The 15,082-nt window shown below is 40.0% G+C and overlaps 1 protein-coding gene across 4 annotated transcripts in view; it reads left to right on the top strand.

The window, feature by feature from the left end:
• LOC307208299 (transducin beta-like protein 3) overlaps positions 1-5,765 on the top strand; it is a gene marked incomplete at its 5' end in the record, with an annotated part of 171,556 nt that extends 165,791 nt beyond the window's left edge. For 2 of the 4 annotated variants that reach the window (XR_013835044.1, XR_013835045.1), the window contains one exon: positions 4,590-5,765. The remainder of the gene's footprint in view (positions 1-4,589) is intronic. The other 2 variants (XR_013835046.1, XR_013835047.1) reach the window with 2 other exon arrangements.
• Positions 5,766-15,082: the final 9,317 nt, after the last annotated feature.

Raw genomic sequence — 15,082 nt, 5'->3', positions numbered from 1 at the left:
TCTTGCAAACAAATATTAATACAAAAGCAGTGTTGATATTTATAGACGCGGAGAAAGCCTTTGACAATATTTCTTGGAAGTTCATGAAGAAAAACTTGGAAGGAATGGGAGTGGGGCGGGGGTTTGAGAATGGGATAGAGGCAATCTATTCGGAGCAAAAGGCAAAATTGATAGTGAACAATGTGGTGACGGAAGAATTTAAAATTGAAAAAGGAACACGACAAGGTTGCCCTATTTCCCCTTTGTTATTTATATTGGTCCTGGAAGTGCTCTTAAATATGATCAGAGGAGACCGGTTGGTGGAAGGTATTCAGGTCGGAGCGAAACAGTATAAACTTAAAGCATTTGCAGATGACCTAGTATTGACCTTACAAGAGCCAGAGCCTAGTACCAAAAGGGTATTGCAACTGATTTATGAGTTTGGTCAGGTGGCAGGATTTAAACTTAATAAGCAAAAAACCAAGGTTTTGGGGGGAAAATTGACCTCTTTAGAATCAGAAAGGTTTCAGAAAGAGACAGAATTAAATGTGGTTAAAAAAGTAAAATACCTAGGGGTAAACATAACAGCGAAGAACATGAATTTATTTAAAGATAACTATGAAAAATGTTGGTCTGAAATCAAAAGGGATCTAGAAGTTTGGTCAAGATTGAAACTTTCCTTGTCAGGACGTATTGCTGCTATTAAGATGAATGTATTGTCTAAAATGATGTTTTTGTTTCAAACTTTGCAGATTGTGGACAAAATGGGGTGTTTTGAGAAGTGGCAGAGAGATATCTCTAGATTTGTCTGGCAGGGCAAAAAGCCCAGAATTAAGTTTAAGATATTAACTGATGCTAAAGAAAGAGGGGGCTTTGCCCTGCCAGACTTAAAGCTGTACTATGAATCAGCAGCCTTCTACTGGCTGAAGGACTGGCTGCTCCTCGAAAACACAGATGTTTTAGATTTGGAAGGATTTAACAATGCTTTTGGATGGCATGCATACTTGTGGTATGACAAGGCTAAAATACATAAGGCTTTTAAGCAGTGTTCAATGTCTGGACAAAATATAAAGACTTATTGGAAAATAAGACCCCAAGGTGGCTATCACCAATGGAGGCTAAGGCCCTGAAAAGGCTTAACATGGAGGCCAAATGGCCGAAATATTGGGAAATAATAGAAAAAGATGGAGATAACTGGAGGTTGCAGAGTATGGAGAAAATAAAGGATAAAGTGCGAGATTGGTTACATTATGCTCAGATTAAAGAAGTCTTTAAGTTGGACAAAAAGATAGGATTCCAGGTGGAAAAATCAAAGTTAGAAACAGAACTGTTAGAACCCAGCTCTAAGATACTTTCAATAATGTATAACTTGCTGTTAAAATGGAATACACAGGATGAAACGGTCAAATCAGCTATGATAAAATGGGCACAGGACATAGGGTACAACATCATGTTTGCTGACTGGGAAAAGTTATGGACCACAGGTTTGAGATTTACGGCATGTAATGCCTTGAAAGAAAACATTATGAAAATGATATATAGGTGGTACATGACTCCAGTCAAGCTTGCAAAGATATACCATTTGTCTGATAACAAATGTTGGAAGTGTAAAGAAGCTGAAGGAACATTCTTTCACCTCTGGTGGACTTGACCTAGAGTGAAGGCTTTCTGGGAAATGATATATAATGAGTTGAAAAAGGTATTTAAGTATACCTTCCCCAAGAAACCAGAGGCCTTTCTTTTAGGCATTGTCGGCCAGAGTGTACAAAAGAAAGATCGAATTTTTTTTATGTATGCTACAACAGCAGCAAGGATACTCATCGCCAAATACTGGAAAACTCAAGATTTGCCCACACTGGAAGAATGGCAGATGCAACTGATGGACTATATGGAACTGGCGGAGATGACTGGCAGAATCCGAGACCTGGGAGAAGAACTGGTGGAGGAGGACTGGAAGAAATTTAAGGACTATCTACAAAAATACTGTAAATTGTACGAGTGTTAAGAAGGATGTAAGATTAGTAATAACATGGCTCCAACAAACTAGTTATAAGGAATAAAAATCTAAACGCGATTGAAAGAAAAGACAAATTTTGGATAAATAGTATGTTATAATTAAGTTTTCAAAAGAGTGATTTAAATTCTAAAATTTGAGATTTAATATTGGAAAATTACATTATATGAATCGAAACAAGTTAATAATTTGCTAGCAAGATTTATGAGTTTAGAATGCAGGAACAAGAGATGTGAGGAAGTCCAAAGATGAGAATGAAATGTGGATATTGGAAAATACTATGTTATTATTTATGTCTTTTATGGTTTAAACAAAATTTTAATAAATATCATTATAAAAAAAAAAACAAGTTGAATGGAAAATGCAGGCAATGCTATCTGCATGGGCCACAGATCCATTTAGTGCATTCCCTACAATAATATCTTTAACTAAACAGGTCCTTCTGTCTTCCTCCACCTGCCATAATGAGCTTTACTAGTTGATCCTCTTACTTCTATAAACTAGATCTTTATAGAAAATTGAAATTTGTCTACTTAAGGTGGGGATTTGGGGCTTATCCACACATACCTTTTGCCTTTTATTTCCAGGGTTTTTGTTTGCTTGCTTTGTCCCAAGCTTTCCCCACGAAAACCCGCTCTTTAATGTTGAATCACAGCAAATGTCAGTCTGTGTTTTCCACAGATTGCTGATTGCTCCAACTGAGCCTTAAAGAGTGGGGTTTTGCAAGGAGAGCACTGAGTAGGAGAATTTATTATTTATACCCTGCCCATCTTGCTGGGCTTCCCCAGCCACTCTGGGCGGCTTCCAACAAAATATTAAAAGTACATTAAAAGATCAGTCATTTAAAATTTCCCTAGACAGGGCTGCCTTCAGATGTCTTCTAAAAGTCAGATAGTTGTTTATTTCCTTGACATCTGTTGTGAGGGCGTTCCACAGGGCGGGCGCCACTACTGAGAAGGCCCTCTGCCCTGTTCCCTGTAACTTGGCTTCTCGCAGTGAGGGAACCGCCAGAAGGCCCTCGGAACTGGACCTCACTGTCCGGGCTGAACGATGGGGGTGGAGACGCTCCTTCAGGTATAATAATAATAATATTTTTTTATTTATACCCCGCCCTCCCCAGCCAAGGCCAGGCTCAGAACGGCTATACTGGGCCAAGGCCGCTTAGGGCTTTAAAGATCAGCACCAACACTTTGAACTGTGTTCAGAAACATACTGGGAGCCAATGTAAGTCTTTCAAGACCAGTGTTATGTGGTCTTGGCAGCTACTCCCAGTCCCCAGTCTAGCTGCCGCATTCTGGATTAGTTGTAGTTTCTGGGTCACCTTCAAAGGGGGGTGCTTGGACATGAAGCCTCAAATCATGTGCTGTGCCTTTGAAAAGTGGAGGAAAGGTAAGTGTGGATAAGCCTTTAGTATTTGTGTGTGCAAAACACACTTATCTAAAAATGGGATCTAAAAGTTGGAAATAATGGGCATGATTTTGAGCATATCTAAGTCCCATTGGTCTCAGTGCGAATGTTACTTGTGCACATAGGTTTTTTTCTACTGAATTCAATTGGACTTGGAAATGCTTACCTTTGGCTTCTTTCTCTGAAAATTTTGTTGCATTTAAAACCTTTCAAGAGAAACACATTTATCATTGAACAGCCCATTTTGATGTTGTCATGTTACTTATTTTTTTACTACTGTCACTGATATACTTAATTTTTAGCATATAGCACGCCACAGTAAATAAAATCAGAGGATTTTATCACCAATTTCTGCAGCGGGTAACACTCTTTTGTCCTAATTAACACCAGAAGGTTTGGTTGCAATTCTTTGCTATCAGCATAAGGTATGTTTCTTGCTGCCAGCTTAAAACACTTATTACTCATTCATGAGGGCTTCTGCTATCTCTGTACTACCCTAGATACCTTTTCCCACTCTAAAGACAGTGGGGTTTAGTTTACATTTTCCTTCATTGCTCTAATACATTTTGACATCCCAGATGTGGTGTATCATTAACACTGAATATACCCATGACAGATAACATAAAGCATTGTCATTCATAAAACATTATACTGTGGGAGTTATCCTTGAAACCCCTTACTTCTACTTTCCCCCTAATTTAAGGGTTTTTATTTTTTCTAGTTCATAAGTTTATTGTTCCAGCCAAAGGCCATTGCAAACTTGCCGCGATCGTATTAATAAAATAATACAGAACATCCACCCATGAAATAAGCCAACATCCGTTTCTTGTTTCTTTTGAGTGGGGTAGCATAAAGATAGGAACAGCCTACAAATCCACAGACCACTCGATCCAGGTTAACTCAGTTGAAGTCAAGAATATTGCTTCAGGGAGAGTAAATTCATTAAGGATTGCAGCCAGCGAAGAGGCTGAGGGGTTTGAGTAATGTTTCGCAGCTAATGAAGATCAGATAGGAAGGAGAGTTTAATTGGTTATATTCTTCCTCAATCTTCTAATCCCAAATTTTTCAAGGCCAACAATGTTGCTGCTGTTCTCATTTTAAATATTTCAATATCCACCACCTTCATTGCTGACTTCCCTAGTCAAATTGAAGGGGGAACCCCCATAACTATGCATATTTTTCTTTTCAGAAAACCCCGGGAGTTTTTGTAGTATAGGCAATATAAAAGTGCCTCTAAATTCCCGGACTTTGACATGTGGAAAATATGGTGTCTTTGGAAACATTCAGACTGCTAACATGTGAAATATCAGGAATGCTATTTCATTCCTGCTTTGGTCCCGGAAAGTCAAGACATAGAGGTCTTGTGTGGGAGAGTGGGAAGGATGTTCAGCTTGAATGCGGTGAGGTAAATCAAACCCACATGAAACCTTTGAAAAGAAGGATTCAGACAACTAAGCCACTTTTGATGTGCATTGGAAGTTCCTTATTTTGTGGATTTGCCACAATTGGCTTCTGTGAGTGGTTATCCACATGCTTTACTAATTATCCCCAATCCGCTTGAAGGCACATTTATGAATGTCAATCATTTATTGTCAATTTATGTTCTCCAGGGGGTGAGTGGAATGGAAACTGTTGATAGTGCAGAAACGTTTTAGACTTAATGTATTAGCATTTCCATGAGGATCATACCACACAGTGACTTGACAATTCCATCTTCATCCTAAATAAACATAACCTTTTGCATCTCTTTTGCAAGCGACAGGAAAACTGAGCAATTTCCTTAAGGGGACTTTAAATTCTTGGCACAATGCCAGCACTCTTGTTGCATTTTTGAAAGAATAAACTGTAACATTCGTTCAAAAAACAACTGACGGTTTTGTTTATTCGTTGCTAAATTTGAAAGGGGGGGGGGAGTCTTTGCTTAACCCACATTTGCAGAAACATCAGGAAGCATTTCAACAGCAATTCATATGCCCCCACATTTGAACGTGAGCTTATTCTACCCATGGTCTTATGATTTTATTTAAGATTCTAGAAGAGGGATTCAAGTTAGGTACTGGAGTGGGGGCAATAATCGTTCCTTAACCTAAGGCCAATTTATGTTTCCTGCTGCAAAGTTTCCTGCTGCAAAACAGGTTTCATTCCTGATCAAATGCCATAAGCATACATGTCAAATTAAGATTTATTTATGTTTGCCCCAATACACATCACTTGGGCTACTGCAGCACACTGGTTCTTCCCTAGCCATTAACTAAGTGTTCATGAGAGCAGAGCCAGATTGGACCTATGGATTTCTAGTTGCAGAACTTCACTCAGCATTCCTCTGTGGGCCACATTGGACGTAACACTAAATGCATCCCTGGAAGTTGCATCCTTTTTTTGTTCTTTTATTCCAAATAAAGGTAAAGGGACCCCTGACCATTAGGTCCAGTCGTGGCTGACTCTGGGGTTGCGGCGCTCATCTCGCTTTATTGGCCGAGGGAGCCGGCGTACAGCTTCCGGGTCATGTGGCTAGTATGACTAAGCCACTTCTGGAGAACCAGAGCAGTGCACGGAAACGCCGTTTACCTTCCTGTTGGAGTGGTACCTATTTATCTACTTGCACTTTGACGTGCTTTCAAACTGCTAGGTTGGCAGGAGCAGGGACCAAGCAATGGGAGCTCACCCCACTGCGGGGATTCGAACCGCCAACCTTCTGATCAGCAAGTCCTAGGCTCAGTGGTTTAATCCACAGCGCCACCCGCGTCCCTTTTATTTCAAATATTTCATTCCAAATAGTGTGTATTTGCACATAGGAGGTTAACACTTTCCTCACACACCACAGACCAGACAGTCTAGCTGCTATTTGGCATAGAGAGATGCTCCGGTTGCTTATAATGGGAATAATAAAAATAATAAAATTTATATACCACTCTATACCCTGAGGTCTCAGATAATGGGTCCATCTATCCTGCAACAAATAGCAGCTGGGGTGGGTGGGTGCAATTATAATCAGAACCAGAGCTTCTGGAATGTGTGGACAGCCCCCCCCCCCCACTTTACATACTGTGGCTCTGGTCATGATTACCCCTTGCAGTGGCTGTTTAGAGGAAAGGGAACTTCCAGTGAGGCATTTTAGTGCCATTTGTAGTTTGGTCTTTGAATGAGAGGGATACAAAACAGCATAGAAATCTGTTCAAATCTCATTGTGGAGAAGTTTCAAATATTGATGGCATCATCATCATCTTTATCTGAAGATTTCAGGATGGTCCACATCATAAAAATAAAAGATAAAAACCCAAAATACACAAACACAAGAGCAAAAACAAAAGAATAACCCTCCTCCTCCCACAAGCACGTTTAAAAGGATATAGGATGTTAATCAGCCAAAGGCTTGTTTGAAGAGGAACGATATCACCTGGTACCTAAAGGTATAGAGACGTATTTCCACCATTAACCACCAGGCAAGAACAATCCTCTTCAATCTCTGATACAGAAAGTTTTAAGTAATATTTAGTTCTTCATTTGAAATAATTTATAGCCCACATTTAACTGGTAATGATGCAAATTATGGTGACAACTTTGTGTGGTGCTTTCTCTCTCCAAGCAAAAAAGGATATACAACATTTTGGTGCTTTGAGCTCATCTTATATGGCTCTGTAAATGGGTCCTTGTGCATAGCAGCACCCTTCCTTAGTGGGTGGGAGCTGATGCAGTTGAAGATCGTACCAAGTTGCTATTTCATTTGTGAGTATAGAGAGCTGGCTGGGTCTTGTAGATTCTGTGCCATAAATTATATATTCCCCCAATGAAGCACCTTAAACTCAATGAGCAGAAAATCTAGATTACGTAACCAGAATGCATTACAGAAATTATAAAAAATTATGCACATTAAACTGACATGCATACAGCAGTAGCATTAGGATTCCTGGTAGTTGTATTTGCGGGGCCTGCGGTAGGCAGCTTGTGGAGAGAACTGGGGCAATGGCAGCTTTGGCAGTGGGAGAGAGTACATACTCTATGCCAGCAGTCAGCCAGCTTCATGCTACTCAACATTTTGTCCCCAGTGAAATCATTCTCTGAAGTATCACAAGATTTAACAAACTTGTACATAAGACATGCAGAACTGGTTTTGGGTTTATGGGATTTCTTTGCATTAGACAAGTTCTGAGATGCTCTGCAAACCATTTCCTCCTAGTTCAGATATTGCTGTGCTTGTGAATAGTGGAAGACATTCTAACATGCGTTTTATACCATGAATCCAAATATTATTATGCATGTTTGATTTTCTTAAGGTGTATCTTTACAAGACGTATCAACTTATGCATTATTTCTTATACATTGATTAGCTTGTGTATGGTACATATGTATTTCAGATTGAATGGTTTTGCTGACTAAGTGAATTAGGTGGTGTTTAGGTAGGGTTACTTACCCTAGTGAGCTGTATCTACATTTAATTACCCTTTTCAGATTTGTACTCTGCTCTTCTCCTTCATGGATCACTGCCTTGTCGTGGTGAAGGGGCCACCCAAGATGGCCATAGTGGAGAGTTTTGACTAAACGTGATCCACCTGGAGCAGGAACCGGCAAGCCACTCCGGTATCCCTGCCAAGAAAACTCCATGGACGAAAACAACAGGCATATAAAAGTTATGACGCTTGAAGATGAGCCCCTCAGGTTGGAAGTCATCCAACATGCTACTGAGGAAGAGCGGAGGACAAGTACAAGTAGATCCAGAGCTGGGCTGGGCCAAAGCCGAAAGGTCGCTCAGCTTGATCGCTAAAGAATGGATGCTTTTGAATTATGGTGCTGGAGGAGACTCTTGAGACTCCCATGGACTGCAAGAAGATCAAACCTATCCATTCTGAAGGAAATCAACCCCGAGTGCTCATTGGAAGGACAGATCCTGAAGCTGAGGCTCCAATACTTTGGCCACCTCATGAGAAGAGAAGACTCCCTGGAAAAGACCCTGATGTTGGGAAAGATGGAGGGCACAAGGACAGAGGACGAGATGGTTGGACAGTGTTCTCGAAGCTACAAACATGAGTCTGACCAAACTGCAGGAGGCAGTGGAGGACAGGAGTGCCTGGTGTGCTTTGGTCCATGGGGTCACGAAGAGTCGGACACAACTAAATGACTAAACAACTACACTCTGCTCTTAATTCTACTGATGGTGTTTTCCTTACCTTTATTTTCTTGTGGACTTGGTAAGAAAGGCTGTGTACACACTAACCTGTTTAAAGCATAAAAGCAGAGTTTTTCCAAGTCAAAAATCATTCATGCTCATCCTCAGCATGTTACATAAGGATGGATGTGGTTATTTGATGCATATTTGAAAACTCTCCCCTTAATTACATTATCCACACCTTTTCCTCTCTACACATGTTCCAACTGAATTAGGATAATCTTGGTAAATGCCCGTATACAATATCATTGGGCAGGTGTAGATACACCTATTGCAGATGTTAATACTGTGCAGCTTGAAGCAACTGGATGTATACAAACTGACTCCTTTTGGAATAAAACATTAGATATTCAAAACTTTATTTGCAGAACTTTCTTCAAAACAGAACAAAAACTTCAAAGATACACCCAAATAATTCCATACAATATCTTGTACATGTCCAGCACAGGCTCTGCATCTTACAAATAAAATAACATAATCAGAGCTGACAAACATAGCTCTCTCTCTCTCTCACTCACTCAGGCTTCATTAGCCTGTATGCCATCTCCAAGACTATGTAGCTCCTGGAGAGCTTCATTATCACATCTTACTTCCACTCTGGCTTGGAATAAAAGACTAAAGGCAGCTCCCTTTTGAAATGGCCAATTCGCAATTCAATAACCTCCCGTGTGATCTAAAGTTAAACATCTCATCAGAGCTAACAGAGAACAGTAAGTGTTACAGTAGTTGTCAACCTATCTAGGAGTTCAGAGAGCTTAATATAGCCCCATGGGAAATCCCCATCTTAAAGCCTTCAGTAGGACGCATTTACTGTAGCCATTCTTCATTTCAGTGTCAAATAAACAATCATCCTTAACAACACCTCCCATTGTTGGGACCACCTATGGGGGTTTAAAATAAATAAATAAATCCGAAAGGCCATATTGCAGAATAATGCAGAATCAGTCTTCAATGAGCTTTAATTTTTGAAATGAAACCAGCTTTTCAAGAAGGGGCAAAATTATGCAATCTAGATAATAGAGGGTATGTGTCAACTATGTATCAACTCTCTCTAATAGAGAGTATGTATCAACAAGTAGTCTCCACTGATTCCAGAATAAAATGTTATGTGCTCACAGCGTAAGTGATATTGAAAATTTACATATATGGATCTCAGGTAAAACACCCCAGGAAACATTATATTCAACACGTTATATATTACTATGATATATTGTTATGTTGTGTTGTGTTATATTTGTTTTATCTTGTTTTGTAAACCACTATAGAAGCTCTGCTCAGTTTTTAAAATAAAATTGTTTGCATATTTATCACTTTTGTTTCACACCCTTCTGCTAAGTAGCTTAAGGTAGCATAGATTAGGTTATTCCATGTACACCATGAATTCTTTGGTTGCAAGTATTACTCAAAACTTTACTTGCAATAGGAGTGAGCTAATGAGTAATGCTTGCTTATTTACACCATATTGCAAGATACGCTGTAGATCTGTGTGTTGTTTCATTTAGTAAAGTCACATCATACATGTAAAAATTATCTTGTTTTTTTCTCTCCCCTTGCCACCTTCAGTTTTTGTGACAGCTTTCCATTTTGGCTGTTTGCCAGATTATATTATACCAGTGATCAATATTCATTCATTGAAAGGTTTTCCACGTTTTGGCTATTACCATTCTAGCTGCTGTTAATAAATGTGTTATTATTTCCATACTTCTTAATTGGTCCATATGTGAAGTATATAAATTAAGTAAGGCTAATGCTTGGATTATTGGGATTGACTCAGAAATTATCTCTTTAAAAGTTACCTTCCAAAACTGTTATATTTGTGGAAATTCCCACCATTGGCATGTACCTATAAGAACAATCTAGTGCTATATGTTTGACAGCACACAATCTATATGTGATTTCTTTGTTCAGAAGAAGACTCCTGGTCCACCCATTGAATAACTGAGATGCATGCCCAAAATGCCATCTTTCCCCAACATCGCTGCTGGCCATTTCCAGTGCTAGTGATTTTGCTATGCTAGAATGAGAGGAAACTTATTTTTTGCCCAAGACCTCATTTTCCTGTTGCCAAGATGCCTGAACATGAAATACTGGTGATGTGTAACTGGGGGCAGAAGTTGCACTGCAGAGAGAGCAGGGTAAAAGGATGAAAAGAAGGGGAAAGAGCAGGGATCTGTTCGGGCATCTTGCTAAAGAATATGATGGGTATGAAGCAGCTGTCTTCATCTCCCCATTTACTAACTGCACAAGTCTTTAGATCATTTCTTGTTGCTTGCTCTTAATTGGTCTGATATTTCTTTCCTACATAAATAAAGTTTACCATACATTCAGCATCCTTGAAGTCAGTGGGGCAACGTCTCCTTGACTTCAGTATTCACAACATTAAGTCCATGCAAAGCGTTTCAGTTTTCTCAAAGCCTAATGCCTGCTTTATTTTTTAATGAGGGTGTTATTGTCATTATCACTTCTTGAGTGCAATTCTGCTGCAAAGAGCAGAACAGCTAACATCTCTCCTAAACCTCCACTCAGAGTGAAAAAGAAAAGCCATAACAAAATTTCTTCCTACGCATGCACTTGTTTTAGACACAATTATTCTTCTTTTTAATTTTTATTCAGTTTTCTTTTTCATTCATTACATGCATCTCATATCCATAACATTTACTATGTATTCTTTTCTCCCTCCCTTCCTAGGCTTCCCCCAACTTCCGCTTCTGGTATGTTTCTCATTTCACCCACCTTGCTACTAATACTAATAATATATTTATACAATAACATCTAACCTAAAAACATAAAAATGAAAATAAGTACACCATATTATTTCTCTATGTTCTACACATTTTCTAATACTAATGATGTGAATGTTTATTTAAATCCTGCCATCAGGTCTATAGACTTACTTTGTTTCTGCAAATATAATATAAATGGTTCCCATTCTTTTTCAAAGTCACTGTTGTATTTTTCTCGTAGTCTGTCTGTCATTTTTGCCAGTTCTGCATAGTTCATCAACTTCTCTTGCCATTGTTCTTTAGTTGGTGTTTCTCCAGTCTTCCAATTTTGTGCAATCAACATTCATGCAGCTGTAGTGGCATCCATAAATAGAGCCCTCTTTTCTTTTGGTCTATCTTGGCCTTGGATACCTAGTAGAAAGGCTTCTGGTTTTTTAACAAAAGTTATTTTCAACATTTTCTTCAACTCATTATATATCATTTCCCAGTAAGCTTTTACCTTTTTGCAATCCCACCACATATGATAAAATGTACCTTCTGCTTCACACCTCCAACACTCTTTCTTTTCATTTTTATACATTTTTGCCAGTTTAACCAGTGATATGTACCATCTATACATCATTTTCATATAATTCTCAAGAATATGCAGTCTGTAAATTTCAAATTTACTTTCCACAATTTTATCCAATTCTCAAATTGTATGTTATGGCCATTTTAGACACAATTTAGAAGTGCAACACATGTACAGGTAAGCATATATGTAGAACCAATTAATGTGTTTTGGCCAGTGAAAAGTTCAAGGCAGCCCAAGGAAAATCGGTTTTCTTTAATGAAGAGTTTGGGAGAGTTACGGTGGCTTTGTGAGTATCTGCGTGCATAGAGTGATGGGGATGCAGCAGGAAAGTAGGTGGTATTAATGACAGACAGAATGCCTGCAGGTCCCTGGGTCCAAGTGTCACAGAGGCCACAAGATTGATTCACCCAGGTTTCAGTTTCTATTATTTTGCAGAACTCATGCAAAACTCATTTTTTTCTTGCTTTTGTCTTTCAAGAAAGCCCTGGGTATTTCATGTAGTTGAGTACACACACAAAAAAAGATGGTTATATCCAATGTTAGTTAAACATTCAAATGTAATGGACATGACATTAGATCCATTAATTTCAGTGAGTAAAATCACCCAGTAGGGCTTTATTGAAAAATGATAACCAAAAGTGAGGGGGAACCTAAAAGGTTCACAGAAGATAATTTATTGTCCAACACATTTTAAGTACTAAAATGCATAGTTCTTCTTTCAGGGTAATTCTTACTGAGTTCTTTTGGAGAAAAATAAAAACTGCCTTTGACTGTATGGTTTCTTCTTGAAAGCACCTTTTTGAGAGTCACCTCTGAACTCAAAAATTTGGGGCAATAAATAGTCTTCTATGCACCTTTAGGGTCTTCTCCTCCCACCTTTCATTCTTACACCTGATGCCTTCTTTTTGATTCCTTACTACCTATCCTTGTTCTCAGTTCTGTAAGCAGGGGAGATAAAGGTAAAGGTAAAGGTACCCCTGCCCGTACGGGCCAGTCTTGACAGACTCTGGGGTTGTGCGCCCATCTCACTTAAGAGGCCAGGGGCCAGCGCTGTCCGGAGACACTTCCGGGTCACGTGGCCAGCGTGACATCGCTGCTCTGGCGAGCCAGAGCCGCACACGGAAACGCCGTTTACCTTCCCGCTGGTAAGCGGTCCCTATTTATCTACTTGCACCCGGAGGTGCTTTCGAACTGCTAGGTTGGCAGGCGCTGGGACCGAGCAGCGGGAGCGCACCCCGCCGCAGGGATTTGAACCGCCGACCTTTCGATCGGCAAGTCCTAGGCGCTGAGGCTTTAACCCACAGCGCCACCTGCGTCCCGAAGCAGGGGAGATAGTTCTCCCTAAATTTAGGTATTTGGGGGGGGGGGGGATATGAAAGGCCTAGTATACAAGGACTATTTTTGAGACTGCTTCTCTCTAGTGTTAATCGTTTTCCTGATCAGAAAAGGTATCTGAAAAGAGGAAATTCACAAGCTATCAAGTTTGTATAGAGTGGAATGGCCTCTCTGATATCCCTTATCTAAGGGATCTATTGTTCTCCTTCCATTAGTAGGAGTTGCATAGAATGACATAAAGTATGCCACTTAACTTTCAATATGAAATGGTAGTAGTATTCCTGCCCTTTTAACAAAGCCTTTTTTTCAGTCTCACTCCTAATATGTGCCTGCAAAGCAGAACATCACAGGAACATTTTTGCTTTTATAATACCTTGTTGTCAACCTTGGATCGATTCATGTAGTACAGGTGTGAAGAAAAAGAACTGTTGGCCATTTTGTGTTTGGTTTTCTTATTTTAACACTTGGATTGCAAAATCATTGCCTTAGGTTTAAAGAGACTCTTCTGCACTGAAGGAGCATCATCTTCATCATCATCCCCTGCCCATCTGCCTGGGTGGCTTCCAACACATATAAAAAAAGGCCAAACGTTAAAAGCTGCCTGATACAGGAATGCCTTCAGGTGTTTTCTAAAAGTTGTGTAGTTCTTTATTTCCTGGACATCTGATGGGAGGGCATTCCACAGGGAGGGTGCCACTACCAAGAAGGTCCTCTGCCTGGTTCCCTGTAACTTCACTTCTTGCAGTGAGGAAACTGCCAGAAGGCCATCAGAGCTGGACCTCAGTGTCTGGGCAGAACGATAGGGGCAGAGATGCTCCTTCAGGTATACAGGGTCAAGACCACTTAGGGCTTTAAAGGTCAACACCAACACTTTGAATTGTGCTTGGAAATGTACTGGGAGCCAGTGAAGATCCTTTAGGGCCAGTGTTACATGGTCTTGGCTGCCGCTCCCAATCACCAGTCTAGCTGTCACATTCTGGATTAGTTGTAGTTTCTCTGTCACCTTCAAAGATAGCCCCACATAGAGCACATTGCAGTAGTCCAGACCCTCCAAGTGTCCCTATTTTCCAGGGAAATCCCTGATTTAGAGAAGCTGTCCTGGTTTCTGATTTGATCCCAGAATGTCCCACTTTTCCTTTGGATGTCCCTATTTTCATGGGAGAAATGTTGGAGGGTATGGAGTTATCTGACCCCTGAGCTGTCTGAAGGCACTTCTGTATAGGGAAGAGGTTTTTTAAAAATGTTTAATGTTTTATTATGTTTTTATATATGTTGGAAGCAGCCCAGAGTGCTGGGACAACCCAATAAGATGTGTGGGGTATACAGTGGTACCTCGGGTTACAGACGCTTCAGGTTACAGACTCTGATAACCCAGAAATATTACCTTGGGTTAAGAACTTTGCTTCAGGATAAGAACAGAAATTGCACGGTGGCAGGACAGCGGGAGGCTCCATTAGCTAAAGTGGTACCTCAGGTTAAGAACAGTTTCAGGTTAAGAATGGACCTCCAGAACGAATTAAGTTCTTAACCCGAGGTACCACTGTAAATAGTGAAATTATCATTATGGAATGGGACATCCTTATTTTCATCAGAGAAATGTTAGAGGGTATGGTAGTCGCAAGTGGGAGATAACCAGGTGTAGAAGCTTGTCAACTCATCTTCTTGCCCTCCCTCACATTCATCACTGCAATGAATCACTACCTTTCATTTATTTATTTCCAACTCCCCTTAAAGCTGTTTATCTTTATAGCCTTGGAGACTGAATATTTTGGAAGTTGAACACTACTAAATGCATGCATTAGATTGTCATCTAAGACAACCCAGGGAGCACCTTCATTGCAACTGTGAACAACTGAAATATATTGTTGTCTCCACAGGGGGAGGGT

The sequence above is a fragment of the Podarcis cretensis genome (genome assembly GCF_951804945.1).
Source record: "Podarcis cretensis genome assembly, chromosome: Z".
In the NCBI taxonomy this organism is placed as follows: domain Eukaryota; kingdom Metazoa; phylum Chordata; class Lepidosauria; order Squamata; family Lacertidae; genus Podarcis; species Podarcis cretensis.
The sequence above is the reverse complement of the archived record's forward strand: the minus strand, read 5'-3'. Positions and strand labels throughout refer to the sequence as shown.